We start from the raw sequence: 14,081 nt of genomic DNA on the forward strand, positions 1-14,081 counted from the left end.
CAACGAAACAAGAATCACAAGAATAGATGCTTCCTCTTCGTTGCGGTGTGCTAAATCGGTCTTCTTCCTTATCTCCTTCGCTTCTTGCGTAAAACACAATCTAAAACATAATCTCCTTTTTTTTCCTTTTTTTTCTGTTAAAACGTCTCAAATCTACTTATATAATAGTCCAATAAAACTCAGATTACATAGAAGTTGGAAGCCAAACAGAAGTAGAAGTCTAAAATAATCTATCCTTTTCCCCGACCCTGCGCGGCCGCTTAGCATTTCTGCGCGGGCGCGCAAGGCTGCTGCGCGGCCGCTCAGCATTGCTGCGCGGGCGCGCAGGACCCTACTGGAAAAAATCCAGGTTTGCTCTGTTTCTTCGCCGTAATCTGCCCGTTCTTTTCCTCTCGCAATGGTGAACACATGCCAAGGCTTATTCTTGATGATTCCTCCTCCGAAATGCAACTAATACCCTGAAATGCATAAACACTAGAAAAACGCATCAAATACACAAAATACTTGATTTCAAGACACCAATTTAAGCCATTTTAAGACGTTATAAGTGGTATAAAATGCCACTTATCACACCCCCAAACTTAAATCGATGCTTGTCCTCAAGCGTCACAGACTCAAAACAAATAAAAATATGCATGAATGCAATCTATATGAAAATGCAACGATCCCCCTTACTACAATTAACCAACCAACTTGTCACGTCTCAACGAATGCAGTTAGACAACTAAAGATCAATAAACTCATGCAAACGGACATACAGCCAGAAACGTGGTGTGTGCAAATGCTTAACAGATATGCTTCGGAACTAGACCAATTACTATGACTAGACTATCCTCAAGGCAATCCTACGATTATACAAAGAATAAAAATTCTAGGCACAAAGTGATATACAACACTACAAGAACTCTGGAGCTTACTACGGAATCGTGCTTTTTATTTACAACTCAAATGCTTATTTGACCGTGCAATGAGTGAGGTCCACAAAAGACTTATACAATGGTATCCATGTAACGAGCGTTAGGTTAGCGGATCCCAGACTCTAAAAGCCTTAGGTCACTAGGCACAAAGTCCCCTAAGAACTTAATAACTCGAATACCAAAGAGCCCACTCTTGATCAATTATGCAAAATTTTAAATTTTTTTTTTCCTGAGCAAGTGCGTTTCGCTCCATCTTGCTCAACCCTAGACTACTCGCATAACATGCGAGCCGGCTACTAGCCATTTGACGCCTAGCCACAACTAGCAACAAATTCCATTTTTACTCTATTTTTTTTTCTTTTTCATGCCTTTACCACTAAGAACCTATTATCAAATTCTAAGCATAATAAATAGATTATCCTCAAAAATAATCAGATCATAACAACAATCTAGCCCTTAAGCATTCTCTAAGACTTAGTGAAAATACAAGTGCTTCTAGCATGCATATCAACCTACACAACTTAATATCACTTTAATGCTATCACTACACTCGCATTAATATCACAATTCAGTCGATAAATCATTGCAAAAGGGATCATGGTATATGCATAAGCTATATGATATGTCAAACAAATAAAGCTATATAAAAAAAACTATATGGCAAAAATTATGCAACTATATGAACTAACTATCATGAATATGCAGCTATATGACACACACAAAATATTCCTTAACTACCACCCCCAAACTTAAAATCTTCACTGTCCCTAGTGAAGGTAGTAGAAAGGAAGACAGGGTATACCTACTCGGAGTCATCATCATCATCACCCTCAGTGGGTGGAGTATCAGGCGGCGGGTATGCCGAGTCCTCACCAAAAACTGGCCACTGGATATCAGCTCCAAGGCCTCGAAAAGCAGTCCCTAACGCAAGAGTGAGCTCCTGAGCAAACCTGCTCTGCGTCTCATACATGGCATCCATCCACCGTGAAAGCCTCCTATACTGGGCATCACCCATCCCAGCACCCTCCTGAGCTCTCGAAGAACCAGCCTCACCACGCCCTGGCCTAGCCATAGTAGCACCTCGTGCTGGACGTCCTCCTGGAAGATGATAACCCAGCCCATGCTCCTCAGGCTCACCACCGGTCCACTCCTGCATCCCATTTAGAGTGCCAGAATCTATCGGAGCTGCTGGCAACTGCAACTGCTCATGAGCCGGCCAGTTCACTCCTACTGCTCGGCATAGCTTCGTAACCGTGGATGCATAAGGGATGTTTATATGCTTTGCTCCCCTCAAAAACTTCAGAATTCCTTGGTAGATAAACTCACCAAGGTCCACATAGTATTCATCATTCAGAATTCCCCACAACAACTGTGCTCTCTCAACTGTGACCTCGTGTGCATGTGAAGAAGGCAAAATATTAGCACATATAAATGCATTCCATGCACGGGCATACCTGTTCATGGAGATCGCCGGAAAGTGACGATACTCATTATTGGCTGGACTGCGGTTCCAAACTGTGCCCGGTCGACAGAGAGTCGCACAAATCAAATCCAAGTCAAAATCCTCAGCAGTCTTTTCATTCCAGTTCTCCTCCTCGGGCTTCCTCTCTCGCTGTCCAATCACACGGTGAATCGCCGCAGGATGATAATCAACCGTCAGCCCACGAACTACAGAAAACCCATTCTTTTCAGCCTTCGCGTAGAACTCGCGAACAACACTCATCGGTACTGCTTCGGGTGACTCACAAAAAGCTACCACCCCTTCTCTGCAATCATGGGCAACAACTCACCATCCCTCCCTGATGGTAAAAACCCCCTCTCCTTCAGAATCGGCTTCCCCAACAGCCTAGTGTACTCCTCCTCCGCAGCTCTGTCAGTTAACCGAGGCCTTGCAGCAGTACCCCTTGATGAATCAGCAGTAGGAACTGTGCTGCTGCTGTCAATAGTGCGTGCTCTCTTGGGTGCCATTGATTTGTGAATAAAAGTGTGTAAGAACTGATTTTTTATGTTTATGAGAGGGTTTAAGTGTAGGAAGTTTGTGGGAGATATGTAGGATAGGTGTATGTATATATAGGGTGTGGAGTAGGTTAAATTAGATTAGGAGTGGGGTTGAAGGATAAAATCATGGGGTAATGGGAAAAGAATTCGTGGGTTTATGGGCTATGATGGGTTCTTGTGTTTTTGTTTTTTTTTTTTCTGAATTGCAAAAAAAATTTCTGGAACTCGACCCCTGCGCGGCCGCTCAGCATTTCTGCGCGGGCGCGCAGCAAGCTGCGCGGCCGCTCAGCATAGCTGCGCGGGCGCGCAGAGGGTCTCTGGAAAAAAAAAATTTTAGCCTCTGTTTTCTGAGTTTTTTGTGTTTTTGGATAGGTTATTAACTTCTAATTGTTCCTGTAACAATAATTCATGGGTTGCCTCCCACGCAGCGCTTCTTTTTCGTCATTAGCTTGACGTTCCGTACCTTTCTCAAGTAGTCAACAAAATGGCACTAACCACCTCTCGGTTTGCCATGTCCCCATAGTAGTGCTTCAACCGCTGACCGTTAACTTTGAATGCTTGGTCCGAATCATTCTCAAAAATTTCCACCGCTCCATGTGGAAACACAGTTTTGACAATAAAAGGTCCAGACCACCTTGATTTCAACTTCCCAGGAAAAAGTCGGAGCCGAGAGTTGAATAAAAGAACTTGTTGCCCTGGCACAAATAACTTAGGATGTAGCTTCCTATCGTGCCACCTCTTCACCTTTTCCTTATACATTTTGTTATTCTCGTACGCTTGCAGTCGAAATTCATCAAGTTCATTAAGCTGAAGCATTCTTTTCTTACCAGCTGCATCTAAATCCAGGTTCAATTTCTTCAATGCCCAGTAGGCCTTATGCTCAAGCTCCGTCGGTAGATGACATCCCTTACTGTACACCAACTGAAACGGTGACATCCCAAGTGGAGTTTTGTATGCTGTTCTGTAAGCCCAAACAGCTTCATCGAGCTTTAAAGACCAATCCTTCCTTGACGGATAAACAACCTTCTCTAGAATGCGCTTTATCTCACTGTTAGACACTTCCGCTTGACCATTTGTTTGCGGATGATAGGCAGTAGCTACTCGATGATTCACATTATAACGCTGCATCATAGAAGTGAACTTACGGTTGCAAAAATGCGATCCTTCATCACTTATGATTACCCGAGCCGTTCCAAACCTTGTGAAAATTTGCTTATGAAGAAAATTTAGTACTACCTTTGCATCATTTGTCGGTAAAGCTTTAACTTCGACCCATTTTGAGACATAATCGACTGCCAGCAAGATGTACTGATTATTGCAAGACGCGATAAAAGGCCCCATAAAATCGATTCCCCACACATCAAAGACCTCGACTTCAAGCATCATATTTAATGGCATCTCATCCTTCCTTGACAAATTTCCCACTCTTTGGCAACGATCACACCTTAAAACAAACTGATGAGCATCCTTGAACAAAGTAGGGCAGAAAAAACCTGCTTGAAGAATACGAGCTGCCGTCTTCTCACCTCCATAGTGTCCACCATAAACCGTGGAATGGCAGTCTCGTAATATCCCCTCCGTCTCACAGAACGGGATACATCTCCTGATGATCTGATCAGCTCCCTGTCTAAACAAATATGGTTCATCCCACATATACCACTTCACCTCATGCAGAAACTTCTTCTTTTGAGCGGATGTCAAATTAAGCGGCATTATATTGCTGACAAGATAATTTACAATATCTGCAAACCATGGTTCTTTCTCCTGAATTGCAAACAACTGCTCATCCGGAAAAGATTCATTGATTAACGTCCTATCTTGTGAAGTAGAATCGGGATTCTCCAACCTAGAGAGATGGTCAGCTACTTGATTCTCGGTACCTTTTCTATCTTTGATCTCTAACTCAAATTCCTGAAGTAAAAGCACCCAACGAATGAGTCTCGGCTTCGAATCCTTCTTAGAAACTAGATAGCGAATAGCTGCATGATCAGTGAATACTGTTACTTTCGTACCAAGCAGATAAAATCGAAATTTCTCAAAGCCAAAGACTATAGCCAAAAGCTCCTTCTCAGTAGTGGTGTAGTTCAATTGGGCCCCATTTAAAGTCTTACTCACATAGTAGACCACATGGAAGAGATTTTTCTTGCGCTGTCCCAGAACTGCACCTACCGCATAGTCACTCGCATCACACATCATCTCAAACGGTTCTGTCCAATCTGGTGCTGTAATAACTGGTGCCGTGATCAAACTCTCCTTGAGAGTCTCAAATGCTGCCAAACATTCATCATTAAATTTGAAAGGCACATCTTTCTCAAGTAAATTGCACAACGGCTTAGATATCTTTGAAAAGTCCTTGATGAATCGCCGATAAAAACCCGCATGACCGAGAAAACTACGGATTCCTTTCACCGAATTGGGTGGGGGAAGATTTTCAATGACTCCCACCTTGGCCTTGTCCACCTCCAGACCCTTGCTAGAGACCTTATGCCCAAGGATAATGCCTTCACGCACCATAAAATGACATTTCTCCCAATTAAGCACCAAATTAGTTTCCACGCATCTTTTGAGTACGGCGCGCAGATTATTCAAACATTCATCATATGAGTGTCCAAAGACGGAGAAGTCATCCATGAACACTTCGACGTTATTTCCAATCATGTCAGAGAATATAGCCATCATACATCTCTGAAAGGTGGCCGGGGCGCCACATAACCCAAACGAAACTCTACGAAAAGCAAATGTGCCAAATGGACAAGTGAAGGTAGTCTTTTCCTGATCCTCTGGTGCAATACAAATCTGATTATACCCAGAATAACCATCCAGAAGACAAAAATACTCATGTCCCGCCAATCTGTCAAGCATTTGATCAATGAATGGGAGAGGGAAGTGATCCTTCCTTGTGGCTTTGTTCAATTTTCTATAATCCATGCATACTCTCCATCCTGTAACTGTTCGAGTAGGGATGAGCTCATTCTTTTCATTTGCGACCACAGTGATACCTCCTTTCTTAGGTACACATTGCACGGGGCTCACCCACGAGCTGTCAGAATAGGATAAATGATGCCTGCATCTAGCCATTTCAGAATTTCTTTCTTCACCACCTCCTTCATGATCGGGTTCAGTCTTCGCTGCTGTTCCACAGTTGGCTTACTACCTTCCTCTAACAGAATTTTATGCATACAATATGAAGGACTTATCCCCTTGATGTCTGCTATGGTCCATCCTATAGCCAATTTGAATTCTCTCAAAATCCTTAAGAGCTTGTCTTCCTCACTACCTGAAAGGTCAGCTGAAATAATAACAGGTAACATAGATGAATCACCTAAAAAAGCATACCTCAAGTGTTCAGGTAATGGTTTGAGCTCCAAGGTAGGTGCTTCCTCTATTGATGGTTTGAGCTTCCCTTCAGCATTCTTAAGGTCAGAAGTACCAAGAGATTCAAATGGTATGTCGAGCTTTCGCTTCCATGGAGAAGCGTTCAGATATTGTAATTGCTCGTTGCTATCTTCATCATCGCTGTCAAAATCCCCTACTAAGGCCTTTTCCAATGCATCAGACATTAGCATGTGATCGAGTTCCGAAGTAACTGCGGAATCAATCACATCCACTTTTAAACACTCCTCATCTTCTGTAGGGAATTTCATTGCCTTGAATACGTTGAAGGTCACATCCTGATCTTGGACCCGCATAGTAAGTTCCCCTTTTTGCACATCTATCAAGGTACGGCCAGTAGCCAAGAAAGGCCTCCCCAAGATTATGGGAATCTTCTTATCTTCCTCAAAATCCAGAATAACAAAATCTGCAGGAAAGAAGAGCTTATCCACCTTGACGAGCACATCCTCAACTATGCCCCTTGGGTAAGTAATGGAACGGTCCGCCAATTGTAGCGACATGTATGTGGGTTTTGGATCAGGCAGATCCAGCTTTTTAAAGATCGACAAGGGCATCAGATTAATGCTCGCTCCCAAATCACAAAGGCACTTGTCAAAAGTTAGATTGCCAATGGTGCAAGGAATGGTGAAGCTTCCTGGATCTTTCAGTTTTGGTGGTAACTTTTACTGCAGAACAGCGCTGCATTCTTCCGTGAGAGCAACGGTTTCAAGGTCATCCAGTTTCACCTTCCTTGAAAGAATAGTCTTCATAAACTTCGCATAACTAGGCATTTGTTCCAGAGCCTCAGCGAAAGGTATATTGATGTGAAGTTTCTTGAACACCTCCAGAAACTTCCCGAACTGTCTATCCAGCTTTTGTTGCTGTAATCTCTTAGGAAAAGGTGGTGGAGGATAGAGCTGTTTCTCCCCTGTATTAGCCTCAGGCAGAGTGTGTTCAACAGTAGTCTTCCTTGGTTCCGCCACTTTCTCCTTTTGCTTAGATTCTTCATCTCTAACTTCAGCTTCGACTTCTTTTGCCTTTTCAGCATCAGCTACTTTTCCAGACCGTAAGGTAATAGCCTTGACTTGCTCTTTAGCTTCCTTCCTGCCTGGTACTTCCGTGTCACTGGGAAGAGTGCCAGGTTGACGATTGAGCACTGCATTGGCTAATTGACCGATTTGATTTTCCAAGGTCTTGATAGAAACCGCCTGACTCTTGCACAACAGCTTAAGTTCCTCAAAATCAGCACTAGTAGGTGCAGCTGCACTTCCCTGTTGAGGATATGATTGCCTTGTAGCATACTGCTGTGGTTGCTGAAATCCAGGTGGGTTAAACTGTTTACTTACTCCTTGCTGATATGGTGGCTGAATAGCATTCTGATTATTTCCCCAGCTGAAATTTGGATGATTTCTATTGTTAGGATGATAGGTCGCTGGCACAGGCTGCTGTTGTCGCTGATAATTATTCACATACTGAACAGATTCGTTGATAAGAGAATACTGATCCGTAGCATGAGAATCTGCACAAAGCTCACAAACCATAGCTATTTGATTAACTCCATACGTAGCCAGAGAATCAACCTTCATTGATAGCGCTTGGAGCTGGGCTGCAATAGTGGTGGCTGCATCAACTTCCAGAATACCTGCGACCTTTCCTGACGTCATCCTCTGAGTTGGGTTTTGATGCTCGTTTGCAGCCATTGTCTCTATAAGATTATACGCCTCAGTATAGCTTTTAGCCCATAAGGCTCCTCCAGCTGCTGCATCGAGCATGGGCCGAGATTGGGCCCCCAAACCATTATAAAAACCAGTGATTACCATCCAATCCGGCATTCCATGATGTGGACATTTTCTCAACATTTCCTTGTAGCGTTCCCAAGCCTCGCACATAGATTCTGTAGGTTGCTGCGCAAACTGAGTAAGAGCACTCCTCATAGCAGCAGTCTTTGCCATTGGATAAAACTTCACCAGAAACTTTTGCGCAAGATCTTGCCACGTAGTGATGGACCCAGCTGGTTCAGAATGTAACCAGTCTTTAGCCTTATCCCTCAGTGAGAATGGGAAAAGCCTCAACTTGATAGCCTCATCAGTCACGCCATTATACTTAAAAGTGCTGCAGATCTCGACAAAATTCCTTATGTGCATGTTGGGGTCTTCAGTTGCCGCTCCTCCAAAAGAAACAGAATTCTGCACCAACTGAATAGTGCCCGGCTTGATTTCAAAGGTGTTAGCTTGAATAGCCGGATGAAGGATGCTTGACTGAATGTCATCAATTTTAGGCCGAGAAAAATCCATAAGAGCTGGATCAGCTTGAACAATACGATCTCCCATGTTTACTGGTTCTTTCTGCTCAGTTCCTGAATCCGAATCCTCAAAATCTAACTTCTCCGGAGTATCAAGAACTTCGTCTTTCTCCTCAGCTGTATCTAAAGTCCTCTTGCGAGCACGAGAACGAGTTTGCATAAACGCTTGCTAAAGTACCTGAAACACAACCGAAAAGAGTAATTAACTACTACGTCCTAATCACTGAGTCCTAATGACCAATGATGGTAAGTACATAAACTAAACAAATACGCCGAGTCCCCGGCAGCGGCGCCAAAAAACTTGTTAGGGCGAAATCATGCACTAATATTCACGCAAGTATACGCGTTCGCAAGTAATATAGAATACTTTCTAGTTCGTTCCCTCAGAGACTCAGACTAAGTTATTGTCTAATTAAACTCACTCACCAATGTATGATTACTTCTCAATGTTAAGATAACACTTAAAATTGTTGATTAAATATTAACTATAATTAACTACTTAATTAACCACTTAACTAACACTTCAAATTATCAATAATAAAACACTCATGAGATCACAACTTCATTATTACTTCCTTCTATAGCCATTGTTATTACCTTTAGCATGTGACAGTGATGATATTAATCGAATAACACGAAACTGATAAAAGCCAACTTTCATTGTACTAATACCATTCTACCAAGCATCCACAATTAAGATAGAAGTTGAATAGTCATCAATTATGTTGAGTTCCTATATGTCTACAGAAATTGACAACACAACGATTTAAGCACAAGTTATTCCTTTTGATTACATAGGGCAAATAAAACTGTTAGAGTTACCCACTAATCATGCACAACGTACATGAACCTATGCTAGCATGGCAAGTTCTAAATCTCAAGATCCACCGTCGCTTCAAAAGAGATTAACACCCTATCTTATATGTTCGCGACGCACATAAGACGAATACGCACAACCAATACTAGATATCATGCAATCATCACACACTAAAGTATTAAACAATTAACTAAAGAATTCCATAATAAATCCGTTGCAACCCCATGATCACGATTAGCCCATAATAGAACTTATCGCCATCATGGGTTCATATAAAATCATGATAAACAAACACAAGAAAATAATAACTAAACTAATTATATTAAAACAGAGTACGTCACAAGAGTAAATAAGTCAAAGCAAGAAAACTAGCATCCAACGTTACAACGAAACAAGAATCACAAGAATAGATGCTTCCTCTTCGTTGCGGTGTGCTAAATCGGTCTTCTTCCTTATCTCCTTCGCTTCTTGCGTAAAACACAATCTAAAACATAATCTCCTTTTTTTCCTTTTTTTCTGTTAAAACGTCTCAAATCTACTTATATAATAGTCCCATAAAACTCAGATTACATAGAAGTTGGAAGCCAAACAGAAGTAGAAGTCTAAAATAATCTATCCTTTTCCCCGACCCTGCGCGGCCGCTCAGCATTTCTGCGCGGGCGCGCAAGGCTGCTGCGCGGCCGCTCAGCATTGCTGCGCGGGCGCGCAGGACCCTACTGGAAAAAATCCAGGTTTGCTCCATTTCTTCGCCGTAATCTGCCCGTTCTTTTCCTCTCGCAATGTTGAACACATGCCAAGGCTTATTCTTGATGATTCCTCCTCCGAAATGCAACTAATACCCTGAAATGCATAAACACTAGAAAAACGCATCAAATACATAAAATACTTGATTTCAAGACACCAATTTAAGCCATTTTAAGACATTCTAAGTGGTATAAAATGCCACTTATCAAGAGCGTGGAATCAACCATTAACAAGGTAATCCTCTTTTCGTAATCTTTATCGTAAAACGTAGTAACACCCTAAGTCCGTAGTTCCCAACAGTTTACTTTTCCAAGATTGACCTGAGAACTGGATATCACCAACTAAAGATTAAACCCGAAGATATTCCCAAGACTGTGTTCCGTACCAGGTATGGGCACTATGAGTTCTTGGTAATGTCCTTTGGATTAACCAACGCCCCAACGGCTTTCATGGATTTAATGAATATAGTATTCAAGAAGTACTTGGACAAGTGTGTGATAGTTTTTATCGATGATATTTTAATCTACTCAAGGACCGAGGCAGAACATGCAGAGCATTTTAGGATAGCTCTAGGAATACTCAGAGAGGAACAGTTGTTTGCCAAATTTTCGAAGTGTGAATTCTGGCGGAACGAAGTACAGTTTTTAGGACATGTGATCAATAAGGAAGGAGTATTGGTCGACCCCTCCAAGATAGAGGCGGTCTCAAATTGGGAAAGGCCAACCACACCCACGGAGGTAAGGAGTTTCATAGGATTGGCCGGCTACTATCGTAGATTTGTACAGGATTTTGCGAAGATCGCAGCTCCTTTGACACGACTTACTCGTAAGACAGAGAAGTTTGAATGGACAGAAAAATGCGAGAACAGTTTTCAAGAATTGAAGAAAAGGTTGGTAACGGCCCCGGTGTTAGCATTGTCAGACGGAAAATGAGATTTTGTGATATATAGTGACGCGTCGCAAAAAGGATTAGGGTGTGTGCTTATGCAGCACGGTAAGGTGATTGTGTATGTGTCGAGACAACTGAAGGAATATGAGATTAGATATCCTACTCATGAACTTGAGCTCGCGGCAATAGTTTTTGCTTAAAAAATTTGGAGGCACTACTTGTATGGAAAGAAGTGCGAGATTTTCACAGACCATAAGAGCCTCAAGTACATATTCACGTAGAAAGAGCTCAACATGCGTCAGAGAAGATGGTTAGAACTAATAAAGGATTATGATTGTGAGATTCTCTATCATCCAGGGAAAGCCAACGTGGTGGCTGATGCCCTTAGCAAGAAGGAAAGACTCAAAATGATAATGACTTCGGAGGAATTGATAAGGGATTTCGAGAAAATGGAAATAGAAGTAAAGGTAACCGGAACCGGAACTGAAAAGCTGTTTGAGATCTCGATACATCCAGATATTGGAAAAGATTAGATTGTGCCAAGAAAAAGTAATGAATGAAGGGGATAATGAGGTATTGGAAAAGATTAGATTGTGCCAAGATTGAGTCAATGACTGGAGAATAGATTCATACTGAGAGAGATGATAAGGGGATAATGAGGTATTCCTACAGGATTTGGGTTCTGAATGTTCAAGAGCTTAAAGATGAGATTTTGGATGAAAGCCATAGTTCAAGGTATTCCATTCACCCGGGAAGCACCAAGATGTATAGGGATTTGAAGGAGTATTACTGGTGGCCCAACATGAAGATGGACGTGGCAGAATGGGTAAGCAACTGTTTGACTTGCCAAAGAGTAAAGGCAGAGCACCAGAGACCCAGTGGACTTTTATGACCCCTGGAGATTCCCGAATGGAAATGGGAACAGATAGCTCTGGAATTTATTGTAGGCTTACCAAGGACGAAAGCCAATCATGATGCCATATGGGTAATTATAGACCGACTTACAAAGTCAGCTCACTTCATTCCTATCAATGAGAGATACACAGTCGATAGACTGGTGGACATTTACCTTAAGGAAATAGTGACGCGTCATGGAGTTCCAGCGTCCATTGTCTCCGACCGAGACCCCAGATTCAACTCCAGATTTTGGAGGAGCTTTCGAGAATGTGCGGGAACCAAATTAAACATGAGTATAGCTTACCATCCCCAAACGGACGGGAAAAGTGAAAGGACCATCCAGACACTAGAGGATATGTAGAGAGTCTGTGCAATAGACTTTAAAGGAAGTTGGGATGATCACTTGCCGCTGATCAAGTTTTTTTATAACAATAGCTTTCATGCCAGCATCAGAATGCCGCCCTACGAGGCCCTGTACGGAAGAAGGTGTCAATCTCCCTTATACTGGGATAAAGTAGGAGAGCGGAAGATGCTCGGACCCGAAATGGTCCAAAGGACCAAAGACATAGTGGATCTTATCAGAGGACGGCTGGTAGCAGCCCAAGACAGACAGAAGAAATATGCAGACCTAGCCCGAAAGGACAAGGAGTATGAAGTAGGGGACTTAGTACTGCTAAAAGTATCCCATTGGAAGGGATTAATGAGGTTCGGAAAGAAAGGGAAACTAAGCCGAAGATACATTAGACCTTTTGAGATACTAAGACGGATTGGGAAATTAGCTTACGGGCTAGCCTTACCCCCAAACCTACAACAAGTTCATAATGTGTTCCATGTGTCAATGTTAAGGAAGTATCATCGGGATGCCAGACATATAGTGGAGTACGAGCAGGTGGATATGCAACCAGATCTGACTTGTATGGAGAAACCAGTAAAAATTATGGATAAGAAGGAGCAGGTGATTCGGAACAAAGTGATCAAGCTAGTCAGAGTGCTATGGCAGAATCATAATGTGGAGGAATCAACTTGGGAACTAGAGAGCGCAATGCTAGAAAAGTACCCCCATTTGTTTTCTATCTGATTCCGGGACGGAATCCTTTTAAGGAGGGGAGACTGTAATAACCCTAAAAATTTTGAAATTTTTGTAACCCTTATGAATAGTGATTTTGCTGATTATGCTGAATAAGAAAACTTTTCATGCCACACTATGTAGGGGTTCTTTTATTGATATTCTGAGATCTTATTAGTATTCTATATGGTATATAAGTGTATGTAAAGATCGTCAGAATCCAAATTCGAACACTTTGATTTTTCCCGAAAACCCACCAGATACAGAAATAATTGAGTATAAGGTAACATGATAAAAAGGATTTAAATTCAACGATGGTAAGAGAGGATCATAAAAAGGAATATAAAATATTGAGAAGGGTTTAGGGGAACCCAAGTAATAAGATCCCGGGTATGATCCCTCAAATGATAAACGAGAACGAAAGTTAAACGAATCGTATAACAGATTAGCGATCATTAGCCAAGTAATTAGGAGTTAATCAAAGAGGTTAGTGGATGATGATGTCATCACACCAACAAGAAGAAGACAAGTGTGGGAAGATGACATAAGCATGGTGACTTAAGCATGACAAAAAGGAGGGATTGGTTGGTTGATTGTGAACCATTCATTCTTTACCATGGTAAAAAGTTAATTAACAAACAAAAGGATATCAACCAAGCCAAGCAAATCATAACACAAAAATTGACTTCACATTTCCAAGCAAGAAGCTCTCGGCTTCTTCTCTTTTTCAAGAAGAAAAAAATCAGATTCCAAGATCCAAGCTTTGATAATTTGTGAGGTAATTATCCAAGGTTCCTTAAGCATAGATATATCTATCCTATGAATCTAAGCTTCCATTTCCTTCACAATCTCTTCTAATAATTCATAGAAGAAGAGAGTAAATAGTGTTTTCAAGATCTTGAAAATTTTGATCTTGAATTTTTAAGCTTAGGCCTAGGGAGGCCAAAGCTAGGCCCTTGAGCCACATCAAGTTTGGGAGTTGACTTATGATCAAAAGAGTCTAGTGTAGAAGTTTTGGAGGTTAACTTGTATTGTAAGAGTGTCTAATGCACTCAAGAAACCATAGATGTCATTCTGAAA

The 14,081-nt window shown here is 41.8% G+C and overlaps 1 non-coding gene across 1 annotated transcript; it reads left to right on the top strand.

Annotated features, from left to right (window-relative positions):
- Nucleotides 1-8,117: 8,117 nt before the first annotated feature.
- Nucleotides 8,118-8,224, top strand: LOC141698890 (small nucleolar RNA R71). The gene has a single exon (XR_012565387.1). It is a non-coding gene; the product is annotated as a small nucleolar RNA R71 (small nucleolar RNA).
- The last annotated feature ends 5,857 nt before the right edge of the window (nt 8,225-14,081 follow it).

This window comes from Apium graveolens, chromosome 11 (assembly GCF_009905375.1).
Source record: "Apium graveolens cultivar Ventura chromosome 11, ASM990537v1, whole genome shotgun sequence".
Classification (NCBI taxonomy): Eukaryota; Viridiplantae; Streptophyta; class Magnoliopsida; order Apiales; family Apiaceae; genus Apium; species Apium graveolens.